This window comes from Fukomys damarensis, unplaced genomic scaffold (assembly GCF_012274545.1).
Source record: "Fukomys damarensis isolate Sample0158 unplaced genomic scaffold, DMR_v1.0_HiC HiC_scaffold_33, whole genome shotgun sequence".
Lineage (NCBI taxonomy): Eukaryota > Metazoa > Chordata > Mammalia > Rodentia > Bathyergidae > Fukomys > Fukomys damarensis.
Window position 1 is genome coordinate 51964282 of NW_022900945.1, and position 10726 is coordinate 51975007.

Here is a 10726-nt window from a genome sequence, read left to right on the forward strand (position 1 = left end):
GACGCAGAGCACTGTCCAGCCGTGTCTCAAACCTGAAAGAGCAGCGGGGTGGAGATGGGGCAGAGAGAAAGGAAGGGACGCCAAGCCAAGAGTCTGATCAAGGCGACGTTTACTGCAGGCAGGCATCAGCCTTTTAAAGGAAAACACCGAACTATTATGGGCTAGGATTACCATAGTAACCTCAACTCCCGCTCCACGGGAACGAGGGTTCACACGGGAAAGAGAAAGCAGGCTCAAGAAAAACAAATTAACAACACTTGCAACTAATAATCATGATTCCCAAATAGGTGGAGGAATTTAACAAAATGGAGTTACAACACCTGACTCCTACAGATAACGTCAGATATTTAACAGGAAGCACCTGACTCCTACAGATCTTTGGCTGTCCGAGTTTCTCCCGTGCAGGGTCAAAAACAAGTTTAACACGTGCAGTCCCTAAAAAGGAACAAATGTTATCTTTCAAAAAGCCAGTGGGCCATGGCTGGCTTCCCACATTTCTTCTCCCCAGTTTTGCAAATAGACACTTCTTTTTTTGTTGTTTTGAGACAGGTTCTCCCTATGTACTCCCGACTGGCCTCCATCCTCCTGACTCAGCCTCCCAAGTTCCTTCATGCCCTGCCTGCTGAGACTTTATTTTAATCCCCTCCGCAAGTCCACTGAACCAGGGGCATCCACAGGGGCTACCACAGGTGATGATCTGGGAGATTGGGGGTAGGATGGGGCTCTCACCCGCTCTCCCAACACCCCTAAATCCACGTCTCAGTGCTAGGGGGCTGCTGGGTGGGCAGTTAGGGCAGAGGGGGTTTACCGGTGAAGGCAGGTAAGAGGTGAGGGAGAGTCCTCTGAACAGGAAGTAAAAGGCTGCGAAAAGTCCCGAAAAGTCTAAGTCTGCCAACAGAGGAGGCAGGCCGGGTGGCGCACGCCTTGTCTCAGTATCTAGTAGTTGAGGGGAGGTGGCGGCGGCGGCAGTGGTAGTTTCTTGAGTTCAAGGCCAGCCTGGGCTGTACAGCATTGTGGTGGCACATATCTTGCAACACTCTGGGAGGCTGAGGCAGGGGAATCTCAATTTTGGGTCTAGCCTGGGCAATTTAGCAAGATCATCTCCAAAATTAGAAAAGGCAGAGCTATAGCCCAGTGTGAAAGGCCTAGGTTCAATCCTCAGTACCCGGGAAAAAACCAAGAGTGAGAAACTGGGTTAACCTCAGTGTAGCTAGCTCCTGTTCTCGGGGTTTGTGTGAGGTACTGGGGATAGAAGCAAAAGCCTTTCTGCTGAGTAACATCCCAGCCCTTTTAAGTTTTTACTTTGAGACAGAATCTCAGCAGGTTGCCCAAGCTAGACTGGAGTGTGAGATCTTCCTCCCTCGGTATCTGAGTGCTGGGATACCATGTGTGTGCCCCTCCTGGCTGGTTGTGGGCTCCTTGACCTGAGAGGTGGGGAAAATCTTTAAAGGAAGGTGTTTCAGGGCTGAGGTGTGAAGGTGGGTAGGACTGGGGAGAAAATGTCCCAAGCTAGTCCAGCTCATAAGACTTGGCTTTCGCTCCTGGAAACACCAGCCATGCCAGGCAAGGGACAGCAGGAGCAAGACAGCTTCTCTGCTAGCCCAGGGCCTCTGGCCCGGCCCGGCCAGGCCCAGGAGCCTCAGCAGTCAGGAAGGCCCCAGGGAGCTACATGCTGGCCCCTCCTGAGGCCTGCCTGGGTCTCCTAGAGACTACCACAGAGCTGAGTGAAGAGGAAAAATGGGAGGGCTGGATAATTCCAGTTACTCAGGAAGCTGAGTCAGGAGGATTACAAGCTCCAAACCAGCCCGGGAAACTCAGTGATATTGAAGGTTTGATTTCCCAGTCCCAGAGGGGGAAAGAAAGGAGCAGATGTACTCTAGGGGGTGCCTTGGCCCGAGCCCTGGTGGTGAGGACCCACCCCTGCTGTGAGGCAGCGTCCAGGGCCCATCTGTCTGCCTCCCCTGCCTGCTGTCAGCCACTGGCTGCCTCTCATCACAAAAAGAAGCTACTTTTCAGCTGTAGTGCAGGCTTGATTCTCTGCACAACTAGCTGTTCAGTATGGGCTTTGCAGGCCAGGTCATTCTGTTGCAATTCCTCTCTGCTCACTGTAGCACAAAAGCAGCCTCAGGTGGTTGGTTGCTAAATAAACAATGGGCTGGATTGTGTTCCTGTCAAACTTTGTTCCTGGAATAAGATTTAAATTTCATTTCAACTGATCACTAAATAAATATATATAGAAATATATAATAAAAATATATGTTTGTGGGGAGGTACTGAAGATTGAACCCAGGGCTTTGGACTTTAAAAATTTTTTTTAAATTTTAAATAGGGTCTCAGTGAATTGCTCAGCTAGACTCAAACTTGAGATCCTCCTGTCTCAGCCTCCCAGAGTGCTGGGATTACAGGCATGGGCCGCCACAAGGGCTTCTGCTTTAGAATTTTATCAACCATTTTGTTTGTTTGTTTGTTTGTTTGAGACAGGGTCTCACTATGTAGTTGAGTCTGACCTGGAACTCACTGTGTAGCCCAGGCTGGTCTTGAACTCACAGTGATCCTCCTGCCTCAGCCTCCCGAGTGCTGGGATCACAGGTGTGCGTCACCATGCCCGGCAACCATTTTAAAATACAAGACCATTCCTGGCCTGCTGGCTGTCACAGAACCAGATGCAGGGCAGACCTAGCTCCTGACTTCTGGAATATTCTTATCCTGCCCTGAAAGTGCTTCTGTGTCCCCTCTAGGGTTCCAAGTGCAGAACCTTAGAAGTCAACACTTTGGTCTGGCTGGGTTTGTTGGTTGTTTGGATTTTTTTGTTTGTTTGGTTGGCTGGCTGGTTTTCAACAATTAGTAATTCTTGATTCCAATTCTACACAGTCCCATGTTTGCATGACTGTGGACTTTATGTAAGGACCATGTGTACTGTAATTATGTACTGGACCCAAATACTGAATACAACTGGAAAGAGTTTTAATTTCTTGAAACTTTGGCCCAAAAAATAAAGTCTAGAAAATAATTTTCATGGATATGCAAAAAAAAAAAAATTGAAAGACATTTGAAAACAACAAAAACATTTAAAAGTATTCAAGGTGCGGATCATGGTGGCCCAGATTACTGAGCATTTTGATTCTACAAAGGCATTTGACTGTGCCCTTTGCCAGTGAAAATAACAGAACAAAGGAATTCTGGTAGCACTCAAGAAGTGAAAGCACACACAATCCGGGTATTTATTTTGTTTTTTGAGACATTACGAGTCTCATTGTGTGGCCCAGGTTGGCCTTGAACTGGTGGCGATCCTCCTGCCTTTGCCTCCTGAGTGCTGAGATCACAGGTGTGCACCATCATACCTGGCCTATATTCCCCATAGTGGGATTTTTTGGTTGGTTGTTTTTTCTGGTATGGGGGATTGAACTCAGAACCTTGTGCTTTCAAGGCAGGCGCAGTGCCACTGAGCTACATCTCCAGCCCCCTATAGTTTTGGGAGGGTGAAGTAGGATTCCAAGTTCCAGACCAGCTTGGATTATACAGTGAGACCCTGTCTGAACAAAATTATTTAGGCTTTTTTATTTTTTGTACTGGGGATCAAACTCGGGACCTTGTGCTTGCGAGGCAGGTGGCAGAACCATTGAGCTAAATCCCCAGCAACAAAATTATTATTAATTGAAGCCAGGCACACCCCTGAAATCACAGCATTCTGGGAGGCTGAGGCAGGAGGATCATGAATTCGAGTCCACTTGCACAATTTAGGACTCAAAAGTGTATGGGGGGCTGGGAATGTAGCTTATTGCAAAGGGCTTCACTTTAATCACTGGTACCACAAAAAATACATACATATGTGGTATACGCTTGTAATCTCAGCTCTCTGGAGGCTGAGGCAGGATGACCACTGTGAGTTCCAGTCCAGCCTGGAATACATAGTGAGAACTTGTCTCAAAAAACCCAAGAAAAATAAACAATAAAAGTCACTGAGTCAGATCTTTTTCTCAAGCTCAAAATTGTGTACTCGTATGTTCACACCTAAAGGGAGTACATTTGCATTTTTTTATAAAACTAATCTTTACCTGGAAGTTCTTACTAAATCCTGACCTATACAGAATTACAAGTTTTTCTTTCATTCAAGAGCCCTGATGTAGCCTTCGCGGCTCACAGAGGGGATGAGAATGTAGAGACCTCCAGCCGCCACTCTGAGGTGGGTGAAGGGGTGAAAGCAGGCGCCGGGCCGTTCACAGAGCTGCTGTTCTTTAAACTCAAACTCGCCCGAGGTCCTGGCTTCCATCCCGAGCACCAAAAACAAGCTAAATGCAAAGCCACATCATTTCAAAACACTCTCGTCCACAGACACCTCGTTTTGACACCAGTTGTTTCCCTCTTTCTCTCCTTTGCCTCATGAGGGATTTCTGAGAAATGAGGGCGTCACTTCCCCTAAGCCTCGGTCTGCAGTTTGGTTTTGTTTTTAGTGATGAGGAGGAGGGGAAGAGTACACTGCCTGATCACAAGGTACTGGGCCAGGACGACAGAAGGAGACAAACTTCCTGCCCAGGCCCCTCACCTGCCCTGCGTCCCACCCTCCTCAGCTCTGGGCTCTCAGGATCCAAAGGAAACGAACAAGATACCCTCCCTCAGGACATTTCAGGAACAAAGCAGGGAAACCCAACAGCTGCACCCTTGCAGCCGCTCCGGTCTCCTCCTCCCTCCCACCGAGGCCACGCCAGGGCGGGCACTGCTCCAGGTGGCGCAGGACACAGCCGGGGTCCGCCAGGGAGGGCCCACTCCTGCCCTCCCGTGTCGTGACGCCAAATACAGGGCAAAAATGCAAAACCAGCTCCTCCCACTAGACAAGAACATCAACTTTTTTTAGGGCAAAGAACTGAAGGTGTTCCTTAAAGCAAAGGCGGAAACCAGAGGCAGTGGCCTGCATTTGCAGTCCATATACTCAGGAGGCTGAAGCAGGGGGATTACTTGAGCCTGAGAGTTCAAGACCAGCCTGGATAACTTAGTGAAACCTTGTCTCAAAAGAATAAATAATACAACCAGGAGCCAGGCGTGGCAGCGCACGCCTGTAATCCCAGCACTTGAGAGGCAGGAGGATCGCTGTGAGTTTGAGACCAGCCTGGGCTACATAGTGAGACCCTGTCTCAAAAAACCAAAGCAAAACAAAAAAACCCAACCAGGTGTAGCAGTACACACCTATAACGCCAGCACACAGCAGGCTGAGGTGGGAGGATCCTGAGTTCGAGGCCAGCCTAGGATACCAGTGAGTTTGAGGCCAGCCTGTACTACACAGTGAGACCCCCTTCTCCAGCAAACACACACACACACTCGAAAAAATGTAATGAGGTAGGGAAGATGAGCCCAGTCTCTCCTAAACTGCAAGACCCCCTAGTAGTTGGGGCCCTAGACCTGTTGCATGGCCCTCCTGTTAACAAAGTCTACCTTACCATCAAATTTTTTTTTAAGTTTATTGGTACATTTTATGTATACAGTACAGTTACATTCATTATTGGGATCTTGTACCTTTACAATCACCATCTTTTAAAAATTACTAAAACGGGCCGGGGATTTAGCTCCGTGGTACTGCTGCCTGCCTTGCAAGAGCAAGGTCCTGAGACTGATCTCATGTACTAAATCAATCAATCAATCCAAACGCTGCTGCACTTCATTGCCTCTTCCTCCTCTGGTTCTCTGGCCTCTCTCCCAGCACACCTTGTCCTGCCGACTTGGATAAACACAGCCGCGTGACCAGCGGCGGGGCGTGGAATTCTCCATGGAATGCAGCAGCGCGGCCAGCGGCTGGCCTGAGAGTCCCAGCGCTGGCAGTGGATTTATCCAGGCAAAGAAGCCAAACAATGAGCTCATGGACAAGAATGCGGCCTGTGGGGAAGTCTGCGCCAGAGCAAACTGGTTTCTGAATCAGATGGGAAGAGCCGCAATTGAGTCTCCCACGGGAACAGGCTCGGGGAGCGCAGGAGCGCCATTGAGCTTTCAGGGCGCAGCTCAGCAACTTCCTACCCTGGTTAAACGCTGCTCTGCTGTGCTTCCCTGGCTCTCTGAACGTGGGTCTCCAGTGCCAACCCTGTGGTCTATGGGCCTGAGACGGTGGTTAGGGTCAGCACTTTCCACATCCATCAGTGGAGTCTTATTTTCTAAATAAACAATCCGCCCAGGATTTTTCTGTTTTTGCACTGGGGATTGAACCCAGGGCTTTCCCACTGGGCTACAATCCCCTACTGCTTTTGAAACTTTTTTTGTTTGGGGATTGAACTTGGGACCTTGTTCTTGGAGGTAGGCAGTGGAACCACTGAGCTAAATCCCTGGCCCCTTGAAACAGTTTTTAAAATTTGAGACATGGTCTTGACAAATCCTTTGGTTGCCCAGAATTGCAATCCTCCTGCCTCAGCCTCCCTGAGCCACCATTCCCAGCTTCCACTAAATTGTGTCATTTTTTGTTGTTGTTGTTGTTTGTTTTTTTCAGACAGGGTCTCACTATGTAGTTGAGTCTGACCTGGAACTCACTGTGTAGCCCAGGCTGCTCTCAAACTCCCAGCGATCCTCCTGCCTCAGCCTCCCGAGTGCTGGGATTACAGGTGTGTGTCACCACGCCTGGCTAAATTGTGTCATTTATACCCAATTTTGACCTGAAATACTTTTACCAGTATTTTCACCTTTTTCTTTCTTTTTAATGTAAGAACTACAATGGGGGAAGCTGGACATCACACACCTGTGATTGCAACACTCAGGAGACCGAGGCAGGATGATCGCCCCAAGTCTGAGGCTAGCCTGGCTTACAAAGTGAGTTCAAAGTCAACTGAACTATACAGGGAAACCCTGTTCCAAAAAATAAAAATAATAATAAAATGGAAGAAAATGAAAAAACATCACAATAACAGCCCAAATGTGCGGGAAAGGCAGGAGAGGAGATGAAAAAAGAAAAAAACCTACATCTCCACCCCACTCCATACAGATTCCTCCCCAGCTCCACGCTTCTGTGCACATGTGTTTCTTGGGCATCTTTTAAGGTCCAATACCAAACCGCCCAGAGTATTGGGGATTGAATCCAGGGGCTCTGCACTGAGCTACATCACCAACTTTCAAAGTGTTTAAGGGCTGAGGATTTTTGGCTCTGTGGTTCCGCTGCCTGCCTTCTGAGCACAAGTACCCCAGTGTGATCCCCAGTGCCACACACACAGCTTTTAAATTTTGGGTTTGGGTGTCACTAAACTGCTCGTGCTGGACTGCCACAGCCACCTGGACTGCTAGGGTTACAGGTGTGCCGTGAGCCGCACACCATGCGTGGGTTCCAAGGCCTTACACCCTGTATTTCTAGACGTTTGGCTCTGATGGTGCTGGGGATTGAACCCACAACCTCTATTACGGCTGTGTCTAATGTCCCCCCACACCTCATGTGGTCAAGTCATAGGTGGGGCTTCTTCAGAGCTGCCGAGTCTACAGTGCCACCGATTCAAGGTGCGATGCTGGGATGGAGGGTGGGCGTTTACTCAATCAGTCCAGACTGGCACCACCCTGACCCTGGTACCCTGGCGTAGAGAAGGCGAGGAAAGGGGACTGAGCTCAGTGGTTCTGCCCTTGCAAGCACAAGGACCCGAGTTTGATCGTGGGTATCCACCTCCCCAAGGGGGGGCTGCTACGGCCCCTAGCTTGCTTTGCTACCTTCTGCCGGCCATGAACTGTTTCTCCTGTGTACACCCTGCCATACTGCCCAGCCTTGGGGCGAGCTGACTATGGACACTGTGAGTCAGATAAACCTGTCCTCCCTTAACTTGGGGCATCGGGTATTTTGTCCCAGCGATGAGAAAAGTAACTAAGGCAGCCTTTTTTACAAGTACTGACCCTGTGACTGATCCATGCTTCTGATAATTTTTTATAGCACTTTGTATATTCAGTATTCCAATTTTTTGTTTTTTGACAGGGTCTCACTATGTAGTTCAGGCTGACCTTGAACTATGTAGCCCGTGCTGGTCTCAAATTTGTGGGACTCCTCCTGCCTCAGCCTCCTGAGTGCTGGTATGACAGGCATGCACCACCATGCCCAGCGTGTGTTCTAATTATCTTTATCCACGCTTATCACGCTTACCAGATTGTGAGCTTTCATGTTTTGTATATCCACTTTCTCACTTTGTAGGTTATGTATAAATTCTCTCTCACGTGTCTAGAACAAGGGTATCGGATCATGGAACCACAACATAATACACTCAAGAAGATTTAAACCACGTGTTGTGGAGAACACCTATAATCCCAGCTGTTCTGGGGCCAGAGACAGGAGGTCCAAATTCAAGTCCAGTCTTTGGGAGCCAGGCATGCTAACCAAGTCTACAGTCAAGCACTCTGGTGGCTGAGGCAGGAGGGCCACAAGTTGAGCCCAGCCTGGGAAATACAACAACAGAAAAGTGTACGTGTGCACTACCTACCATCCGGGGTTTGGACCACAGCTCAGTGGGAAGGCCCTGGGTGGGGCCAGGCAGGAGGGCAGAGTGCAATCCCACCACACAGTGATTCAAAGTCAGCCTGAACTACCCAAGAAGACCCTGTCTCAAAAGAACAAAACGGGCTGGTGATTTAGCTCAGTGGTTTCGCTGCCTGCCTCTCAACCACAAGGACCCGAGTTCAAAACAAAATAACCAATGGCACAAACCATGGAAACAAATACATCTGCTCCTTGACTCAGATGGGGTGAAAGCTGATAAATCCACCCTACAGTGAAAGTAGCCTAAGTCAGAGTGTACTTAACTCACCTGCCCCGCAGCTGCTCAGTGAGCAACAGCCCTGTGCATTGCACACACCGCTGGCTGGGAGGGCTTGAGGCTGGGAGCACATCACCAACTCCTGTCACTGGGCCTGTAAGCCACACCTGAGACCCCAGGTACTCCGGACAGTATCAAGCTTGAGGCAAGACCATGTGTAAAAATATACTGAAAAAGCAGGGTGTGGTGGAGACGCCTATAGTCTCAGCACTCAAAACTAGATGATCACAAATTCCAGAGCCTGGGCAACCTAGCAACTGAGATTCTGTGTCAAAATAAAAAAACAGTCCAGGCGTGCTGGTGCATGCCAGTGATCCCAGAACTGGGGAGGCAGAGGCAGGAGGATCGCTGGAAGTTTGAGGCCAGCGTAAAACACTGTCTCAAAAAACCAAAAAGGTTGAGGATGTCGCTATGTGAAACCCCTTGATTCAATTCCCAATCTCTCTCTCTCACACAGTGGGGATATAGCTTAGTGTAGGGCATTGTATGTGTAAGGCCCCCCGAAACACATGCGCGCACACACACGCACACACACGTAGTCTCTATGAACCAGTATGGATTTCAGACCTTTGTAAAACTGAGTCGCGGTTGAGGACCAACTATACTTGGAAGAGAGCCTTAAACATTTACCAGTTGTCAGGAGCTATTATGCTATGCGGGTGAAGAAAGGAACTGTACATTGGAAGGTAAAATGTAGAAACAAAAACCTGCCACGCAGTTGTTTTAACCTCGTAAGAGTTCTTAGTCAAGAGCTCTGGCCTGGCAGGATGGTGCACACCTATATTCCCAGCTACTGAGAGGGGTGGAACAGGATTACATGAGCTCAGGGGTCTGAGGCCAGCCTGGAAAGAGTGAAAGTCTCAAAAAAAAGTCTGAATCCGACACGCAACTCTGCCTCTGCCTGGAGATTCCCAGGCCCCAGATTTCCACATGCTTCACATAACCAACACTGTTAACAACTCTGAAACTATCAACTAAAGAAAAGGGACAGAATTAGGTTTTCAGATCTTGAAATTTAGAAGACTTTGAAGTATGTGGGACGGTTCAAGAAGTCAAGTTCAGGAATCACTCACTCATCAAAAACCTAGAATAGTTTTTGGTACAGGATCTCATAATGTAGTAAGACTGGCCTTGAACTCATGGCGATCCTCCTGCCTCAGCCTCTCAAGTGCTGGGATCACAGGTAAGTGTCACCACGCCAGCTTTCAACTGAACTTGTTCTGATACTGGTGACTACCAAGGGTCCATCTAAGCAAGTGCTCTACCACTTACCAGCTTTTCACCTTCAACTTCAGGAATTACTGGCCTGGGGAGCCACACTACACACCAAGTTATTTCACAATTTTTATAAAATTCTCCAGCTGTTCCAACTGGTTTATTTTCTTTTCCCTTATTACCTTTACCCTACCCTTCCCACTTCCCCTACACCTTTATGTTCCAACTGGTTTAAAAAAACACAGGGTTGAATGCAGGGCATGCTGGGCATTGAACCCAAGGCCTCACACATGCTAAGTACATGAGTAACATCTCCAGAGCCCAAAGAAAAATTTTCTCAAAGCAAACAGCGGGAGGGAAGACCCAGCTCTAAAATGTTACAAATCAGGAACTGAGAGGTTACCTAGTTACTACTCCATGCCGATGACAGCATCAGCCTGGCATCAGGCCAGACCTGCCCCACCCTCCACCACCCCTCGCTGGTGCCCTTGTACACAGCAGTCTCCAAGATAAAGCGGCTGCCTTCGGGCGAGAAGTTCCAGAGGGGCTTGTGAGCCAGTGGACGTTTACACAGAGCACTGCACGGTGTGCACTTGGATCAGGCTCAGGGCTGATAACCACTATGCAAAGCTCACATTTGCACGTTTCCATGGTGATTCAGCTTCCTCTCAAAAGCAGCTGAAACCATAGGCCTGATAAGGTTTTTGAAATCAATTTGCTTATTCTCACTTTTTTTTTTTTTTTTTTTTCTTTTTGGG